The sequence below is a fragment of the Hoplias malabaricus genome, chromosome 4 (genome assembly GCF_029633855.1).
Source record: "Hoplias malabaricus isolate fHopMal1 chromosome 4, fHopMal1.hap1, whole genome shotgun sequence".
NCBI classification, from domain to species: domain Eukaryota; kingdom Metazoa; phylum Chordata; class Actinopteri; order Characiformes; family Erythrinidae; genus Hoplias; species Hoplias malabaricus.
The window spans coordinates 6,119,059-6,139,488 of NC_089803.1; positions in this window are offsets into that span (position 1 = coordinate 6,119,059).

A 20,430-nucleotide genomic window follows, 5' to 3' on the forward strand; every position below is an offset into this window, starting at 1 on the left:
GGTCTAAGTGCACTTTTGTTATGGTAGATCCTAAAAAAAGAATAATGAACATAATTAACATCTGTCATTTACATCGCTCCACTGAGATTTGCCTAAAGAATTCCACACCCTGAATGCTGTCAAAAGTAAATAAGTCAGTGTAGATGTCCTGAACAACTTGGTATCACTATAGATTATTAACATGGAATATGTAGAGAGCAAAGATATTTTTAAGTTTTAATGACCATAGTGTAAGTGTTTGTACATTTGACTTCAATTATAATAACAATAATAGCATTTCACATTGTTTTATGCCTTGCGCCTAGTTATTCTGTGCAGGCTCCTGATTCACTGAGAACCTGAATTGGATAAAGCAGTTACTGAAGATGAAAAAATGAGTGATACATATTGTTTAAGCATTGAAACGTGTTCAAGTAAATTATCTTCTGAAGCAACAAAAAGGGTTCACACGTGTAAGATAGACTGTGCTAACCATGTGCACTAACACATATTGTTTTATTACAATAAGTAATAAAAAATCAGAAAACAGATGCTTTACACTGTGCTATATAATGTATTAATAATTAATGTATTCAATAATTGACAGGTCACAGTGTCTTCTCCTTAAGTTCAATTTCAAAGGGTGATTTTGTGGTGGAATATAGAGGAGAAAAGTTGGAATACAGTGAATCTCAAAGGAGAATAAATAATTATCACAGTCTCTATTCATGTTTGAAATTTGAAATGTAAGAGCAAAATGTGGTGGTAAGCTGAACAGGAGGATCTGTTCTAAATCAGGGATATAGCCATAAATAAATTACTTATTGAGCCTTTTGTCTTCACATTCCATTGTGCGTTATTTTCCATATGGAACCTGTAGTCAGTGGTCAGCAGTGTTGGGTGTAATGTGTTACAGAGTAATGTCTTATATTAATGTAATTTAGTTTTTCCTACAATTATACATTTTCACACATAGATTAAATTTGTCATTTCTAACAACATTGTCTACATTAGGAATATTAATTACAAATATAACATTGCTCCTCCTTGGATCACCACCTTAACGTGGTGGAGGGGTTTGTGTGCCTGCGTGAGCCTAGGAGCTATGTAGTCGGGGGCAATAGCCCCTGGTAGGGTCTCCCAAGGCAAATTGGTCCTAGGTGATGGGCCAGACAAAGAGTGATCCAAAAAGACATGGATGAATAAGATAACAACGAGGACACAGCCTCCCTTGCCCGGAGCAGGGTTACCGGGGCCTCACCCTGGAGCCAGGCCTGGGGGAGGGGCTCCTTGGCGAGCGCCTGGTGGCCGGACTTTCACCTATGGGGTCCGGCCGGGCTTAGCCCGAAGGAGATACATGGGTCCACTCTCCCATGGGCCCACCACCTGTGGGAGAGGTAGTAATCCGGGTCTGGTGCATTGTGGATCGGGTGGCGGTCGGGGGCCCTGGCATTCTGATCCTCGGTTACTGAAACTGGCTTTTGGAACATGGAACGTAACCTCTCTGGTGGGAAAAGAGCCTGAGCTGGTGTGCGAGGTTGAGAGGCACCGGCTAGATATAGTTGGGCTCACCTCGACACACAGTATGGGCTCTGGAACCAATCTCCTTGAGAGGGGCTGGATGCTCTTTCACTCTGGAGTTGCCCAGGGTGAGAGGCGTAAGGCAGGTGTGGGCTTACTCATAGCCCCCCGGCTTAGCGCCTGTACGTTGGGGTTTACCCCAGTGGACGAGAGGGTAATTTCCCTGCGCCTTCGGGTTGGGGAAAGGGCTCTGACTGTTGTTTGTGCTTATGCACCGAACAGCAGTTCAGAGTACCATGCCTTCTTGGGGACCCTAGAGGGAGTGCTGGAGAACACTCATTCTGGGGACTCCATTGTTCTGCTGGGGGACTTCAACGCTCACGTGGGTAATGACAGTGAGACCTGGAGGGGCGTGATTGGGAGGAACGGCCCCGCTGATCTGAACCCGAGTGGTGTTCAGTTATTGGATTTCTGTGCTCGTCACAGTTTGTCCATTACGAACACCATGTTCGAACATAAGGGTGTCCACAAGTACACCTGGCATCAGGACACCCTAGGCCGCATTTCAATGATCGACTTTATAGTCGTATCATCTGACCTGCGGCCATATGTTCTGGACACTCGGGTGAAGAGAGGCGCTGAGCTGTCAACTGATCACCACCTTGTGGTGAGTTGGATCAGATGGCGGGGGAGGATGCCGGACAGACCTGGCAGGCCCAAACGTGTGCTGAGGGTTTGCTGGGAACGTTTGGCAGAGGAACCTGTCAGAAAGATCTTCAACTCCCACATCCGGCAGAGCTTCGACTGCATCCCGGGGGAGGCTGGTGACATTGAGTCCGAGTGGGCCATGTTCCGGACCTCCATTGTTGAGGCGGCTGAACGGAGCTGTGGCTGCAAGGTTGTCGGTGCCTGTTGGGGTGGCAATCCCCGCACTCGGTGGTGGACACCCCGGGTGAGGGGGGCTATCAAGCTGAAGAAAGAGTCCTATCAAGCCTGGTTGGCTCAGGGGACTCCGGAGGCAGCCGACAGGTACCGGGGAGCCAAGCGGCTTGCGGCCTCGGCAGTGGCTGTGGCAAAAACTCGGGTGTGGGAGGAGCTCGGTGAGAACATGGAAAACGACTTTCGGTCGGCTCCAAGAAGTTTCTGGCAAACCGTCAGGCGACTCAGGAGGGGAAAGCAGTTTTCCACCAACACTGTATATGGTGGGGGTGGGGAACTGTTGACCTCGACTGGGGACGTCACCAGACGGTGGAAGGAATACTTCGAGGATCTTCTCAATCCCACCAGCACGTCTTCCACAGAGGAAGCAGAGCTTGGGGACCCCGGGGGGGGCTCGTTTATCACTGGGGCTGAAGTGGCCAAGGTGGTAGGGAAACTCCTTGGCGGTAGGGCCCCGGGGGTGGATGAGGTTCACCCCGGGTTCCTCAAGGCTCTGGATGTTGTGGGGCTGTCCTGGTTGACACGTCTTTGCAACATCGCGTGGACATCGGGGGCAGTGCCTCTGGACTGGCAGACTGGGGTGGTGGTTCCCCTTTTCAAAAAGGGGGATCGGAGGGTGTGTTCCAACTATAGGGGGATCACACTCCTCAGCCTCCCCGGTAAGGTCTATGCGGGGGTACTGGAGAAGAGAGTCCGACTGATAGTTGAACCTCGGATCCAGGAGAAACAATGCAGATTCCGCCCCGGTCGTGGAACACAGGACCAGCTCTTTACCCTCGCTAGGATCCTGGAGGGTGCATGGGAGTTTGCTCAACCAGTCTACATGTGTTTTGTGGATCTGGAGAAGGCATTCGACCGTGTCCCTCGGGGTATTCTGTGGGGGGTGCTCAGGGAGTATGGGGTACTGGGCTCTTTGTTACGAGCTATCCAGTCCCTGTACAAACAGAGCAGGAGTCTGGTTCGTATGGCTGGCAGTAAATCCGACTGGTTTCCAGTCAGAGTTGGACTCCGTCAGGGCTGCCCGTTTTCACCGGTTCTGTTCATAATTTTTATGGACAGAATTTCTCGGCGTAGCCAAGTGGCGGAGGGTGTCCGGTTTGGTGGTCTCAGGATTCCATGTCTGCTTTTTGCAGATGATGTGATCTTGTTGGCTTCATCGAGCCGGGACCTCCAGCTCTTGCTGGACCAGTTTGCAGCCGAGTGTGAAGCGGTAGGGATGAGGATCAGCACCTCCAAGTCCGAGTCCATGGTACTCAGCCGGAAAAGGGTGGAGTGCTCTCTCCAGGTTGGAAGTCAGATCCTGCCTCAAGTGGAGGAGTTTAAATACCTCGGGGTCTTGTTCACGAGTGAGGGAAAGATGGACCGTGAGATTGACAGGCGGATCGGTGCAGCGTCAGCAGTAATGCGGGCTCTGTACCAGTCCGTTGTGGTGAAGAGAGAGCTGAGCAGAAAAGCAAAGCTCTCAATTTACCGTTCAATCTACGTCCCAACCCTCACCTATGGTCACGAGCTTTGGGTAGTGACCGAAAGAACGAGATCGCGGGTACAAGCGGCTGAAATGAGTTTTCTCTGCAGGATGTCTGGACTCTCCCTTAGAGACAGGGTAGGAGCTCGGACATCCGGGAGAGACTCGGAGTGGAGCCGCTGCTCCTCCACGTCGAGAGGAGTCAGCTGAGATGGTTCGGGCATCTGGTTCGGATGCCTCCTGGACGCCTTCCTGGAGAGGTGTTCCGGGCATGTCCAACGGGGAGGAGGCCCCGGGGCAGACCAAGAACACGCTGGAGAGACTATATGTCTCGACTGGCCTGGGAACGCCTCGGTATACCCCCGGAGGAGCTAGAGTCGGTGGCTGAGGAGAGGGAGGTCTGGGTTTCTTTGCTCCGACTGCTTCCCCCTGTTGTAGAAAACAATTTTATTACTTTGTGTTTGTTGACAAATATCCTTAAATGATGATTAGTTGAATTCGCATTTATAATTACATACTCATTGTGTGAAATCCTGTACCCTATATGCATGTATATGAATGACTAACCAGTATTTACATTATGAATTACTTACACATGTAGTTAAACATTTTTACTTGATTCTGCACTACTAACTCATATGATAATTACTCGTAAAGACATATTATAAGCTAACTTCACTATATGGCATGATAACTTGATATTGACGCACAGTTTTAATTCTTAACGTCTAACCTTGAACAGATGTGCACTCCAGGATTTTAACACACTGACATCATAGTGTTGGGCATGGAGGCGCTGATCTGTAGCTTCTGTTTGTGGCCTTGAAGTGTATTTCTAACTCCCTAAATTTTAGTCTCTAGGGAAAAAGTGCTGAGAAGAGAGGCCCATTGTCAGCCTGGCCAGATAATGAATGTCTTCAGGGTCACAACAGGCACCTGAATATTGCACGTGAAGAGCTGAGTACTAACACGTGAAATTATGCATATTAATATACGCTAATCAGCCAGAAACGCCTCACCACCAGGCTATACGTCATCATGGGTATAACTGTTTGAGTCAGATAATGGGAGGTCAAAAATTTCACTTGGGAGGGGTATCACACTGTTCTCAATGTGTTAATTCTCTTGGATCCAATATTTTGTAAAATAAATACTTTGATTTGCTTTAAACTTCACTCGACTGGTGTCTGCGACTCTCTCGTGACGGACACGCCTTCCCCGAAGAGGGAGAGTGTATTTTTGGACCTTTTTGTAAACTTTGAAATACTTTGAGAGCGGTCCAAAGGAACATTTTTATCTTCAATTGGTGACCCCGACGTGCGGGAGGTCCAGACTGGACACCTTAGGACTCCTTTCCACTCGCATCCGCAACATACTAAGGTGGGTGTGCAGACCCTGTTTTATTCAAATTCTGCATATTGGACTTTTTAAATTGGAGTGGTGTGGAGCCCCGAAGGTGGTCCGGAGTGGGGTATTGAGCAAATCAATTTGTTTTAAATATGTTTTTATAATTTGTTATTGGTTTATACATTTGGGGTTGCTTGGTTATGGAATTTAAAATGGAATAGATGGACGTTGTACCCATCTGAGACAGTGGTGGCGTCCTCAGCTCGGAACCTGACGAGGTTTCGTGTTAATTGCCTGGTCTAAAGGTAGGCCGTGAGAGTTCGTCTCCTCAGAAGTATATTCATAAGCGGAAGTTGTCCCCGCAAACTAATTAAAAATAGCAGCGGAAGTTGTCCCCGCGAATTAATTAAAAATAGCAGCGGAAGTTGTCCCCGCGAAATAATTAAAATAAAAAGAGCGGAAGTTGTTCCCGCCACAGTTTGTTGTATATTTTAATGAAATTTGATTGTGTATTCATGTTTTATCTCTGTTCTGAATGCCTGTGTTATTCTTAGAGGCTGTTATGTGACTGTCGTGTATGTTTTTGCTCGCTAGAGGGCGATAGAGGATTGCATAAACTGGTTGATTTTTTAATAAGAGCGCCTGCTCAAATTTAAAAATTCTGTTTCTTTCTTTTTGGGGTTTATTTGCATATATTGGTCACTTTGACTTATTGTGGTAATATAAATAGTATTTCGTTTCCTGCTTATTGTTCTAAGAATCTTACTTTCCGGTTCACTTTGCATTTTTTGACTGTGGTAGTTTGTGTTCAATTTTATTTTCTGCCTCGGTTTGAATTTTTCGTTCATTATAACATATTTTGTAACCTGCTTGCTATTTCAGTAGTTCTCAAAAGTTTGTTTTCGCTTGTTATAATATATCTTGTGATTTCACTGTGGCTTGTGGACTGTTGAGTGTGTCTGGAAACTTGTTTTTGTTCCTAATATATAGTCGTTGGTTTAATTCTGTGTTGTGAGATACTAGTCCTGCTTTTCTTGCTTTTTCCATTTCCTACAAATTTTATTTCATATATTGGCGTGTTATTTCCTTCTGACTAATAAGCTTTTTTGGTCCGTGGGTCAGTTTCATACTTCATGTAAATTAGGCTTGACTTGCTTTTAAATTCAATACTGTGTTTGAAGACAAACTTATGTTTTCTATCCACCTGTGAAATTATTCACAGAGCTGAGGTGGTCCTGCTTTTATTGGCTGTGTTTCAGAACCTGACTTTAAAACTTAGATTTTTTTCTTTTCTTTTCTATATATCGTCCGAGGTTGCGTGGGTGTTGGGAAACTGTTTTGGTTCACTCTGTATTGTGATGAAACCTAGCGGTGATAATTGATTTGCAATTAAGGGGTGAACTAGAGCGAAGACCCTTTCAGGTAAGGTCCAATTTTTTAATCAGCTTCTTACAGACACTATGGCTACTCCTAGAGACTTGCATAATGAATTAAACGCCATTTACGGCGTGGGGAATTGGGAATGGAAACCGTTTGTACAACAAATTGAAATTATTACTGAGGGATTAAAACTGGGAGAAATACATTTGAAAAAGCGGGATATTGTGCACAAAAGTGTGCTCCAGAGATTTGAAATGTGGGCTAAATTACACACAGGGGAGAAAACTTCTTTAATCACCGGTATTAATCAGTTAAAAAGAGAGTTGGAGGAAATATTATGTCAGGCTGAAGCAGAGGTTAGTAAGGCTAGCCTTTTCCAAAGACCTAAGGCAAACACAAGTTTAAATATAGCCAAAACGGACATTGAGGAGCTTCAAAATTTTAAAAGGGCGTTCCTCAGTCTCATTCCGCAGCTCGTGGTATTGAAAACACCAGGTCCGTCACCTTCGAGCGCTGTATCACTCACTGCCGAGAAGCCGGAAGTGGAAATTGCTTACACGAACCACAAGGGGGAGGAGCCTACAGCTCCGCCTCCCCCATATAACATAGGTCACGTCACACCAGTTGATAATATCCTCCCTGTTTTCAGTGTTGATTCCGGCAAAGTGAGCAGCCAGCTCAAAGTGACACACACACAAACGCACACACAGTCGACCCGTTCCAATTGCAAAAGCCACAGGAGTCAATTTTAAATCCACACACAGATATTAACACCGACTGTTCTGACATTATAGATGACACGGGAAAGCATTTAGAACAGGATAAACCGCGCCTTGTCGATAAACAAACACTGACAACTCCATTTAAGAACCCGAGGCCACGTAAAAATAAATAAAAAATCAGGATTAAAGCAGATTTAGAGGGACATGTCACAACGGATGACTCTGACCAAGATGAGGGACATATAGCAGATGATGAGGACAGTGCGAATGGACGACGTGGTGGTAGACGGATGACTGATTTGAACAAAACATTGCGTGCCATGGAAAACTTCATACTAGAAGAACAGAGACAATTGGACTTAAAACAACAGACTTTAGAATGCGACATGCACATTTCAGACAAAACGGACACTTTGAGACGAAGCACCAGACCCCGACACCCGCCTGACAGATATACAACTGACACTAACGTCGACACTATGCTTCCATTAGTGGCCACTAGTACTGGAACATATAAATATGTACCATTATCACTGACTGATGCACAGACTTTGGTCGATCAGCTTCCGCCTTTATGTAGTGGAGCGGCTGCCTGGTTAAGAAAGCTGGACAGTCTGACAGGTGGCATGACTCTAGCACTTGGGGATTTTAGAAACATTATTAAAAGATCAACTACTTCCATGGAAGCAGCTGAAATAGAGAGACAGGCGCAGACTTCTACTCAACCTAATTATGATCTTTTCCACATTCACTCACAGCGCCTTACTGACGTTATGAGAGAGATGTGGCCAACCAGAGCAGCGTCCACAATCCCATTATATTCCTGGGATGAAAAGCTTAGCCCAGGGGAATATATGGGTAAAGCAGTTGAGGATTGGACTAACACTACAGGGGTTCACCCTGCTAGGGGGCAGCAGGTGGTTTGGTTTAGGACTGCAGTTGTGAAAGGCTTGCCAGCCCTCATAAAGGATAAAATTGAGGACGATCCTAATATGGGCCCTGACGCACCACATGACTTGTGGGTTAGACACGTTTTGTTCCATATGAACAAATATAAGGAAAAATTAGATAACAAGGACAAGGAGACACTTAAGTTACAAAGAGACCTACTAACTGTTCAACTAGCAGAAGCCAGGAAATCTATAAATGATAATAAAAAGCAAACAAAGTCTGACACCATGATGCCTATGACTGCACCACCACCTAATATGCATTCACCACGAACATTTATGAACACAGACACATATATGCCTACTCAATCAGGGCCACCACAAAACACACCGTATAATTATGGACCAAGTCCATATTTCTCATATCAGCCCTACTCATGGGGCAGGGGGCGCGGTAGTGGTAGGTGGAGGGGCAGGGCCCGCCGTCGGACAGCGGCATGTCTAAGATGTGGAGCTTTGGACCACTGGGCAGCACAATGTAGGGCACCACTCTCTACTGACACCAGCTGTCCACACCAGGCACCACAACAACAGGCGGCACCAAAACCGGAGCCATCACATCTTCCTGCTGGCCAATACAGCATGGAACCGTGGGGTGGACATTGACGGGGCCCAGAGGAGCACCAGGACAGCAGGGCCAGGGCAGAACCCATGCTGTCATTAACTGTGGGGGCCTCCGAAATCCTTTTTCTGGTAGACACGGGAGCCACATGGTCAGCCATCAATACAGTATTACCTGCACATCTGATGAACGAACACACTGTGCAAGTAAGGGGCTTCTCGGGGACATCTACATCACTGCCAAAAACAAGACATTTGCCAGTCAGTACTGGTACACAGACTGTGTCACATTCATTTTTAATTGCACCACAAGCACCTTTGAACATTTGTGGTAGAGACTTGTTGATGAAAATGGGAGTTACTATTTTATGCCAACCAGATGGGATCACACTTACGTGGTTGGACGGACACAAAACTGTGGCAGTGGTGGGGTACACTGATGGTATGTATCTGATGAGACCTCAGCAGGATGAGTCGGTAGACATTTATTGGGGTTTAGTGACTGGACAGACGGACCCGTCACCACCACTCATTGCTTTGTTCCACCAGTGGTCGCCTTGGATTACAGCCATGGCACCCTACGTCCCTCCGCCCGACCCATTCCATGTCACCCTGTTTTATGATGTAGGGGGAGATTTAACTTATTATGAATCTTTTCAAACAGAATTAGAGGGCACACAGTGGTCGGTTGACACCAAAGGGATTTATGTGGGTCCTGAAGGGGTGGCATCTCCTGTTTCACTAACACCACAACAACACAATTGGTACAAACTGTCTGACACGGCGGCACCACACATTTCACTAGCTCTCCATCCGAGGCATGAGGCCAAGCAGTTGGGCCCTATGGTAAAAAGAGCAAATGAGGCCATGGATTGGGTCCGGACCCAGCTGCCTGGCGTCGTGTTTTCACAGTCAACACAGACATACCACATCACTGATAACTCACCCATCCAAGTCACATTGCACCATCAATTGCTGCCTAGACATCATGGTTGTGAGGACACTGATCATCCACAGACAGAGGCATTATTAGCATCACTACCTGACACATTGTGGTCCACAGGCCCAGATGATGTAGGATACACTAATCAGACACCTGTCTCTTTTTGTATGAACATTACACAACCAATTTGGATTCCCCAATATAAACACAAGCCAGATGCTGTTGAATCCTTGGATAAAACGGTCCAGGCTTTGGTGGAGGCCGGAGTCCTGGAACCGTGCCAATCAGAATGGAACACACCGATTCTGCCGGTTCCGAAAAAGGAACCAGGCCAATATCGGATGGCACATGATCTAAGAGCCGTGAATGCAGCCTTGGCTACTGCCACTGTTCCGGTTCCTAACCCGTACACCGCCCTGTCGGAACTAGGTCCAGACATGAAATGGTTCACATGCATTGATTTGGCTAACGCATTTTTCTGTATTCCGCTGGCAGAACACTGCAGAGATATATGTGCATTCACACACAAAGGCATACAATACAGATACACTAGATTACCTCAGGGTTTTGCTCTGTCTCCAGGATTGTTCAATCAGGCCCTGAGGCGGAGTCTGGACTCATGCCAACTGCATGAAGGCTCCATATTGACACAATATGTTGATGATCTTGCTTTGGCGGCTAAAACACCGGAAATCTGCCTTGAAGCAACCAAGGTGGTTCTTCAATGCTTAGCAGACGCTGGGTACAAAGTGTCCAAACAGAAATTACAGTGCTGCAGATCTAGGGTTACTTTCCTGGGGAGGGTAATAACACAGGGTTCTACGGGCATGTCCGCTACACACCGGTCCGCTATACTGTCGCACACAAGACCAGAGACGGTGAAAGACATGTTAGCATTTTTAGGACTGACTGGCTACAGCAGACAATACATTCCTGACTTTGTCGGACGTACACAACCTCTTAGAGACATGGTGAAATCTCTAGGGATGAGAAATTTGTCTGGTTAGCTGAATTGGACGGTGGAGTCTGAACAGGCGTTTATAGACGTTAAACAAGCCTTATCAGTTGCAGTTGACTTAGCCAGACCTGACTATTCATTACCTTTTTACATGGATGTTTCTGAAACAGACACTGTGATAAATGGTGTACTGTTTCAGAAAAAGGGGGAAGGTAGAGCAGTACTAATGTACTTAAGTGTCCCATTGGACCTTATAGAGAGGAGACAACCACAGTGCACAAGACATGTAGCAGGACTGACCAAATTAGTACAGAAAACAACACATCTGGTAGCAGGATACCCATTGCGCATTCTAACCACACACGGAGTAGTAGCGTACATAAACTCACAGATGTTCACACTCACTCCATTGCGACAGAGACGCATTCACAAAGCATTGACTGCACCCAACATCACTTACACACATGAAGGAGTTAATATGGCAGATGGGATGTTGGAAGGTCCACCACATGAGTGTGAGGAACAGGTAGAAAGGCAAGGAAAAGTAAGACCAGACTTGCAAGCCACACCCATTCCAGGGTCATGGAATTTATGGACAGATGGGTGTGGGTACAGGACAGATACAGGTGAAGTCAGAGCAGGATACGCAGTAGTTCAGGAAGCAAAGGGGGAAACACATGAGTTTCAGACAGTCATAGCAGAGGAAGTGAAACAAAATCCATCAGCACAGAAGGCAGAACTGCTAGCAGTAATTTCAGCACTAGAAGTGGCAGAAGGAAGGGACGTTACTATTTATAGTGACTCAGCGTACGTAGTCACAGCTGCGCACGTAGACATTCCACACTGGAGGCAGGCGGGATATGTCACAAGCACAGGGAAACCAGTCAAACACAAGACAGAACTGATGCGATTAGAAGCAGCTATACACAAACCAAACAAGGTAGCAATTGTGAAGTGTAAAGGACATCAAAAGGGAGACACAATAATAAACAGGGGGAATGAAGCTGCAGATGGGGCAGCAAAAAGAGCAGCAGGATACACGGAACCCAACAACATGCTTGTGTTGGACTCCAGTGTACCCTGGGAACCGATTCCCACAGGACAAGAGCTTAGACACATACAGGATCAGGCAAGTCCAGAAGAAAAGTCAGTATGGCTAGCAAAGGGGGCTAGCCCAAACAGTCAGGTGTGGAGGTCACATGAAGGACAAGTAGTTTTACCAATGTCACTAGCAGAAGCGGTCCTAGAAGAAGCACACTCAGTGGCACACGTAGGTAGAAAACAGACACTGGAGAATCTAAAACAATGGTGGCACCCATACATGTCAGCATTAGTGGTTGATTACATCACTAAATGTCAGATTTGTAACACACAGAACGTAGCAAAAGCATTTAAACTAGCTCCAGGAAGGTTTCCATTGCCAGATTCTCATGGACATGAGATTCAAATGGATTACACAGATATGATTGACCCCATTAGGAGATATAGATATCTCCTGGTCGTTGTAGATAGATTCTCGGGGTGGGTAGAGGCAGTCCCTACTTTGAGGGAAGATGCAAAATCAGTCTGTAAGTTTCTGATTAATTGTTGGATTCCAAACCACGGGTTTCCTAGGAAACTTTTCTCAGATAACGGGAGTCATTTCACGAGCAAAACACTGCAGTGGGTGGAGCAGTCGTTGGGGCTGCGCCATAGCTATGGTTGTGTGTATCATCCTGCCTCACAAGGTCAGGTGGAGAGGATGAATCAAAATTTGAAATCAAAATTAGCTAAGATTACACTGACCACAGGCATGAATTGGCTTGATGCCCTACCAATTGCCCTGATCAGTATTTGAAGCTCTATTAATAGAAGCACAGGCTTCTCCCCATTTGAACTGGTCAGAGGCGTAGCATTCCCAGGCCCAAAAACAAGACTGAGTCCAGACGTGGGCTCGCCTGGGACAAACACAGATGAGTATCGTCAACTGTTTTTGAAACTAAAATCAGTGTGTGAGGAACTATCTGTGCAGGTACGGAGAAACAGAGGAGGAGACGAGGAGCATGAGATACCTCCCGAGGTGGCCATGGCCCCATGGGTGTATCTGAGAGCCATTAAGCGAAAGTGGTCAGAGCCTCGCTGGAGAACCAGCCACGCGGTACGACTCCAGGGTAAAGGTAGTTCATGGTACCACCTGTTTCAGTGCAAGCCAGCACTGCCACCCGAGAAGCACCAGATGCAGAAGCAAGCATCTAATTAGTAACAAATGCCAGCTGGACACTCTGCGAACGACAGGCGTCACCGGAGAGCGGTCTGAAGCTCTTGAAGATCTAGAACAATAAAACATTTTTTTCTTACAGGTTGCCTTGGACTGCATAAAATTGTAAAAAAAAAAAAAAAAAACGCACCCTGTAACTTTGACACTTACACATATAAGGGTTTAGATAATATTTTACTAAGTAGAAGGAAACTTAGTGGGGAAACACATTGATTGTTTAATGATGACTTGGTATGGAAAAAGGGGGTGGGACAGGACAAAATACAGATACCATTACCAACCAGTACTTCCTCCTGATATTCCGATATGGCTCCAGGTAACCATAACCGTTATTCTTTTGGGTATAATGATAATAACACTGGCCATTGTCTCAACACAGGAACAATTCACAACGGGAGAGGGAACAGTTGTCAATACTTCAGCGATCGTACGCCCGGCAAACGCGACAATTAAAGACCCGACATCACAGCTAAACAGAAACAAACGATCAACCATCTCTCAGCCTAAATCAAAATGCATCAGACGCTGGGGAGGTATCGAATTAGACTATTATTGGGGTGAGACAACCGCATGGACAGTGAACTTATGTGAAGTGGTTAATTGTGGCAAAAATCAGCAGGGGTATAAGGGGGAGCCGGTGTATTTGTGTTGGTCTCAGGACGACAATATTAAATGTAATCAGAACACCGACAAAGCAGCTTATAAGGCTAGACCCTGTAACAAGTGGGAAGATGTGATGAGGTCAACACATGTTAACTGGAATCCGACTACACGTTGGGCTACTCGTGAACGGGAGAAATGGGAAAAACTTAACATACAGAGGGATAATGGTCCAATTTCCAATTTAATAACTATTGCATTGGAGTGGCAAGCCGACCCTAATGGGGAAAAATCTTCAGCATTTTTCATAGGGCTCGGGGTAGATGTAAGTGGTAATGACCCTGTGGGATGGATTAAGGTCGGAATTAAAAATAGACCAACAGCCGACACCGTTGAGGACAGACAATAGTGAGGGGGATCGGTCTATATTGGGAACAGATTATTCTACATGGACAACCGAACAAATCGTAAAATTAAGCACATGGTTTGAAGGGAGTAACTTATGAATCAAATGGATAAATGCGCAAGCCAGAGAAGCTAACATGGACGGGTGCATAGCATGTGCGGCAGCCAGACCAACATTGTTTTTAGGTCCAGCCCCATTATTTCCGAGGGAAGACCCAATAGGGTTTAAGTGTATGATTAACTTAACACGTATGGCCAATCCCGCTAATTGTACTGCCTTGGTGAACATTTTTCCAGTCATAGCAAACAACACCAGCTCAGGGCCATTCAAGATTCCTGAATCAGGTAACTTCACTTGCTTTAACCATACAGCAGGCGACGAGACACGGAGTGCAAAACAATTAGGTAACATAAATCCTAAATGGTGCCACACTATATTCAATCATGACTCCGGTAACTCTATAGGGCCATGGGCTAGAGCAGGACTGTATTATTATTGCGGAGGGTTAACTCTATTGTTCAGACTACCCATGGATAGTCACGGCCTCTGTGCTATGGTCAGACTAATTTCCCCACTCACTATGTATGGCGCGCACAAACCCACTCTTAATCACAATAGGCTTAGACGATCAGGTGACTATGACTTCGACTTAACTAAGAACACGCCCACTTATATAGACGCAATAGGAATTCCTCGCGGAGTGCCAGACGAACATAAATTGGTAGATCAGATAGCGGCCGGATGGGAAAGTATTTTCATTTGGATCACACCAAACAAGAACGTTGATAGAATTAATTACGTAAATTACCAAGTAATGAGACTGGCTAACATCACTGGAGCAGCAGTAACTGGTTTATCAGAGCAACTAGCTGCAACTTCACTAATGACCATACAAAATCGTATAGCTTTAGATATGGTACTCGCTAATCAGGGTGGTGTTTGCCATATGTTCGGAGATGTATGCTGTACTGTAATTCCAAATAATACGGCCCCAGATGGAAAGGTGACTAAAGCCTTAATGGCCCTAAAATCCCTGTCTAGAGAGATGGCAGAAAACACGGGAGTAGACAATCCAATCACTAAGTGGCTAGAGAAAACTTTCGAACAATGGAAAGGCGTGTTCATATCTATGGCTTAAGCCGTAGCGGTATTCGCCGCTATTCTAGTCACGTGCGGATACTGCTGTGTGCCCTGTATCAGGTCCCTGATAGAAAGAACAATAACACGCATGATGGAGGGCAGAGATTCTCCACCACCATATATGTTACCCATACTGGAGTGTGAGGAAGAGCAGGAGGAACTACTGTTGTAAAACAATTAGTCTGGGAGATAACAAACAGGGAAATAATGTCATTTCCTCCTGTTGACATGGTTAAAAAAAAATAAAAATCTTGGCCGCCAGGGGGCAGAGGGGTCGTGAGAGAATTTTTCCTGTCAAAAATTGGTTGGTTGGCTGCCCGACAGGTTTTCGCTCTCACAGGTTAAACACATGTCAAAAACATGTTTGGAGGATTTAGAGTGTGATGACGTGTCTTGGGGACACGTCATAAGGGGGAATTGTTATAGAAAACAATTTTATTACTTTGTGTTTGTTGACAAATATCCTTAAATGATTAGTTGAATTAGCATTTATAATTACATACTCATTGTGTGAAATCCTGTACCCTATATGCATGTATATGGATGACTAACCAGTATTTACATTATGAATTACTTACACATGTAGTTAAACATTTTTACTTGATTCTGCACTACTAACTCATATGATAATTACTCTTAAAGACATATTATAAGCTAACTTCACTATATGGCATGATAACTTGATATTGACACACAATTTTAATTCTTAACGTCTAACCTTGAACAGATGTGCACTCCAGGATTGTAACACACTGACATCATAGTGTTGGGCATGGAGGCGCTGATCTGTAGCTTCTGTTTGTGGCCTTGAAGTGTATATTTCTGACTCCCTAAATTTTAGTCTCTTGGGAAAAGAGTGCTGAGAAGAGAGGCCCATTGTCAGCCTGGCCGGATAATGAATGTCTTCAGGGTCACAACAGGCACCTGAATATTGCACGTGAAGAGCTGAGTACTAACACGTGAAATTATGCATATTAATATACGCTAATCAGCCAGAAACACCTCACCACCAGGCTATACGTCATCATGGGTATAACTGTTTGAGTCAGATGATGGGAGGTCAGAAATTTCACTTGGGAGGGGTATCACACTGTTCTCAATGTGTTAATTCTCTTGGATCCAATATTTTGTAAAATAAATACTTTGATTTGCTTTGAACTTCACTCGACTGGTGTCTGCGACTCTCTCGTAACGGACACGCCTTCCCCGAAGAGGGAGAGTGTATTTTTGGACCTTTTTGTAAACTTTGAAATACTTTGAGAGAGGTCCAAAGGAACATTTTTATCTTCACCCCGCGACCCGGACCCGGATAAGCGGTGGATAATGGATGGATGGATGGATGGATATAACATTGTTGTTTGTCTATGTACGTAATGCACATCTGTGGGAGTAACATAAAAATAACAAGTAGGGGATTATAAATCATTAATTCGGTTTTAGAATACTAATAATTAATATTTGTGTTGTGTTTGTGTTTTTTTCTTCCTATTATTTTATAAAGTATCGATACTGCAAATGAAGACTGGTGTCATTAGGAAGACTAGTGAATGATGACCACAAGAGCCCCAACTGTAGAATGAAGAAGATTGAAGTCAGTGGAAGCCCTCTGCTTGTTTACAATAAAAAACATCAAAAAATGATATGAAATTGCATATGGTTTTGGAGGAAATTTTTGGCCATGGAAATGAATGGTATGTAAATAATCACTGAGATTTCCCAGATGCCAAATAACACTAGCATAACTAACGTTAGCTGCTTCACGTGTAAATCTATTTCCTCAAATAAATGCATCACACTTTAGCATCCTGAAAGTGCAAGTCAGAATACCATAGTTGTGGAGCTAGCGAGCCGGTCGCTACACCATGCATTTCGTTCTAAATAATTAGTGTCTCAGTTAATACAGTCCTGTACTGTTTATTACTTTTTAATTTTTTCAGCTGTATTAATTTCACTATTAAGTGTTCATTATTTCAAATAAGTTGCCCTGTGAAGGACTGGAGCCCCCTCCAGGGTGTATTCCTGCGCCCAATGATTCCAGGTAGGCTCTGGACCCACCGCGACCCTGAACTGGACAAGCGGTTACAGATAATGAATGAATGAATGAATGAATTTCAAATACATTTTTGATGTGTACTCAAAATAAAGCAATTTTATCAATAACCAGTCATTTTTGTTCATTAATTCCTTGACTGTCTTTGTCTAGACATGAAGCAAAGAATTTATTATTATGGTAAAGCTTGAAAATGAACCATAATAAACAATGATACAGAATGTAGGGTTTTTATACCGAGCCCCTAAAGGGACTTGAAAAAAAAAACTATTAATTTTGCATTCCCTTGCAAATACTTTGCGTTCCCTCGCAAATAGTTTTGAGCTCCCTCGCAAATCGTTTTGCGTTCCCTCACAAACACAATTGCGTTCCCTCGCAAACACAATTGCGTTCCCTCGCAAATCGTTTTGCGTTCCCTCGCAAATGATACACAATTGTCTTTGGGGCTCAGTCAACACATCAGGACAATGCAGTTTCCAAGTAAATCCAGCCACTTGAAACAGATATATGTATTTATTTATCTCTACTAACACAGTTAGTTAAGCTAAATAAATTCCCAGTGCGACTTGTTCATACATCTGTAAGGATCTGCCTAACATCAGAGGAAGTTGTGAACAACAAGTTTTTATACGTTCGGTAGCGTCCTGAAAGTGCAAGTCAGAATGCCGTAGTTGTGGAGCTAGCGAGCCGGTCGCTACACCATGCATTTCGTTTTATCTGGGAATTCTGTTTTTTTTTTTTGGGAATTGTAAAAACGGGATACAATTGTCTGCCAGAACAGACCTTTACACACATACACACATTACTCCAATACACTACCAATAGCTAAACATTTATTTAGGTGTTCACTCTCCATTCTCTCCCATTGTTTAGAAACAGTTTATTGTCTGTATCTCTGAACTGTTCACATAACCTTTGTCCATGCGCTTGCACTTTAAATTATCTCATCCTCATTTCATAGCAATTAACAAATCCATCCAACGCTGTTACTTATTATGACTCTGTCCACATTCTGTACTACGCTGGCTAGCTGCTAGCTTTTCAGTATCATTTAAGCTGCTGCACTATATATAATGCTGCCAGATTATACTGATAATACTGTATTTCACAGCTGTACTTGTATTGTCTAATGGTAGGGTCTAGCAAGGTATCTGTAAATGTAATCTTGTACTTGGGCTATAACATAGATGTTCTAGTCTATTAAAGACTGGATGATGCAAAATTTTCTCATGTTAAATTCTGATAAAACTGAAGTCTTGTTACTAGGTACAGATACTCAGATACTTTCACTCAGAAATGCTGCTATTAATCTTGATAATTCAACAGTAAAACACAATACCATCATTAAAAACTTAGGGGTAGCCTTTGATTCGACTCTCACATTTGATACCCACATATCCAATACAGTCAAAACCGCCTTCTTCCACTACGCAATATTGCCAAAATTCGGCATATTTTATCCTTAAAAGATGCAGAGAAACTAGTGCATGCTTATATAACTTCACGTCTAGACTACTGCAATGCGCTCCTGGCAGGGAGCTCGTGAAAAGCGTTACACAAGCTTCAGTTAGTTCAAAATGCAGCAGCCAGGGTGCTCACTAGAGCTAGAAAATTCGAAACATATCACCCCAGTTTTCTCGTACCTACACTGGCTACCTGTAAAATTTCACATTGACTATAAAATACTCCTCTTAGCTTATAAATCTCTAAATGGTTTAGGCCCGCAGTATCTTACTGAACTTCTCATATCTTATCGCCCGTCACGTACACATTGTTCACAGGATGCCCATCTACTCTTTGTTCCTTGCTTTAAGCAAAACACTGCAGGAGGAAGAGCCTATTCTCACAAAGCTCCTCAACTCTGGAATAGCCTTCCCGTTACTGTTCGGGGCTCAGACACACTCTCAATCTTTAAATCTAGACTAAAAACCTACCTTTTCAAGCAAGCTTTTGGGTAATCATTCACTTTCAGGTTACTCCTTCTCTATTGGTGTTCGGGCTGGTTTTCATATTATCACTGTTCTGTATTAACCCTGTCCTATCACCATAGCTACAGCATTTTTAGTTAGCTCTCTAGTAACCGCCAACACGTTGTCTGTCGCTGGGTTCTCTAGCCTGACCCGTGGAAGCTTTTTTTCACAGGACAAATTTGCCCGTTCTTTACCATGACCCTACTAACCTCTGTATTTTTATTTGTTCCCTTTGTCTGGTTTTCTTTCTCCCGTCTCTCTCATGCTTTGAGATGTCCTGCTGCTCTCCAGGTGTTGCCCTGATCCAGCCCCTGTGTATCCTGTACAAGATCCTGGCCTTGTCTCATCTACACTATCATGCTTGGCCATGCTGTTTTATCTCAGATTAACTCTGCACCTAATATTAACTCACACAGAATCCCTGATCACCTTCTCCTTCATCAGACTCATACATCACTAATATTCTACATTCACATTACTATAACCCCTTCATCTGTCATCAGTTCACTTTTACTTCTATTCTGTTCTCTGTTGTGTCTCCGGTGTCGACCCGAGAAGGATGGGTTCCCCGTATGAGTCTTGGTTCCTTCCAAGGTTTCTTCCTTGTGTGCTGAGGTAGTTTTTCCTTGCCACTGTTGCCCCTGGCTTGCTCATAGGAGGCTTGGACCCGTATCTCTGTAAAGCTGCTTTGTGACGACTTTTTGTTGTGAAAAGCGCTATATAAATAAAATTTGATTGATTGATTGATTGATGCTGGTAATTTGGTGTTCTTATAAAAATAAAGAAAAAAAGTATTCTGGCCTTCTTTTTGCTTTCAACCCTTTGGCTTTCAAACTTTCCTCTTTCCTTTCTATTCTCCATATTTCGTATTTTCTTTTTTCTTTTTTTTTTTTTTTTTTTTGAAAAGAACATTTTGTTGGAGGGTTTACTTTCAGCTCCCCCTCTATTGTTCTTTTTTCCCACCTTTTTGTGCTCTCATTTCTTTACCCCGTTTGTTTGACATTATCTGTGGTTCCCCAGTGACGCAACACATTTCTCAGCTGATTGTTGCGTTATCAGTACAACTCGTGGGTGATTGAATCCTGCTATAAGCACTATTTTCAGTGGTAATCACACTTCCTTCTCACACAAGCAGCCCCAGTTCAAATCTCACTATTTACAAAGCATACATGTCTGCTCTTGAGTCTCTCCTGTTGGTTAATTCTACCAGGACAAAGTCCCAGAACGGCTATCCAAGGTTTC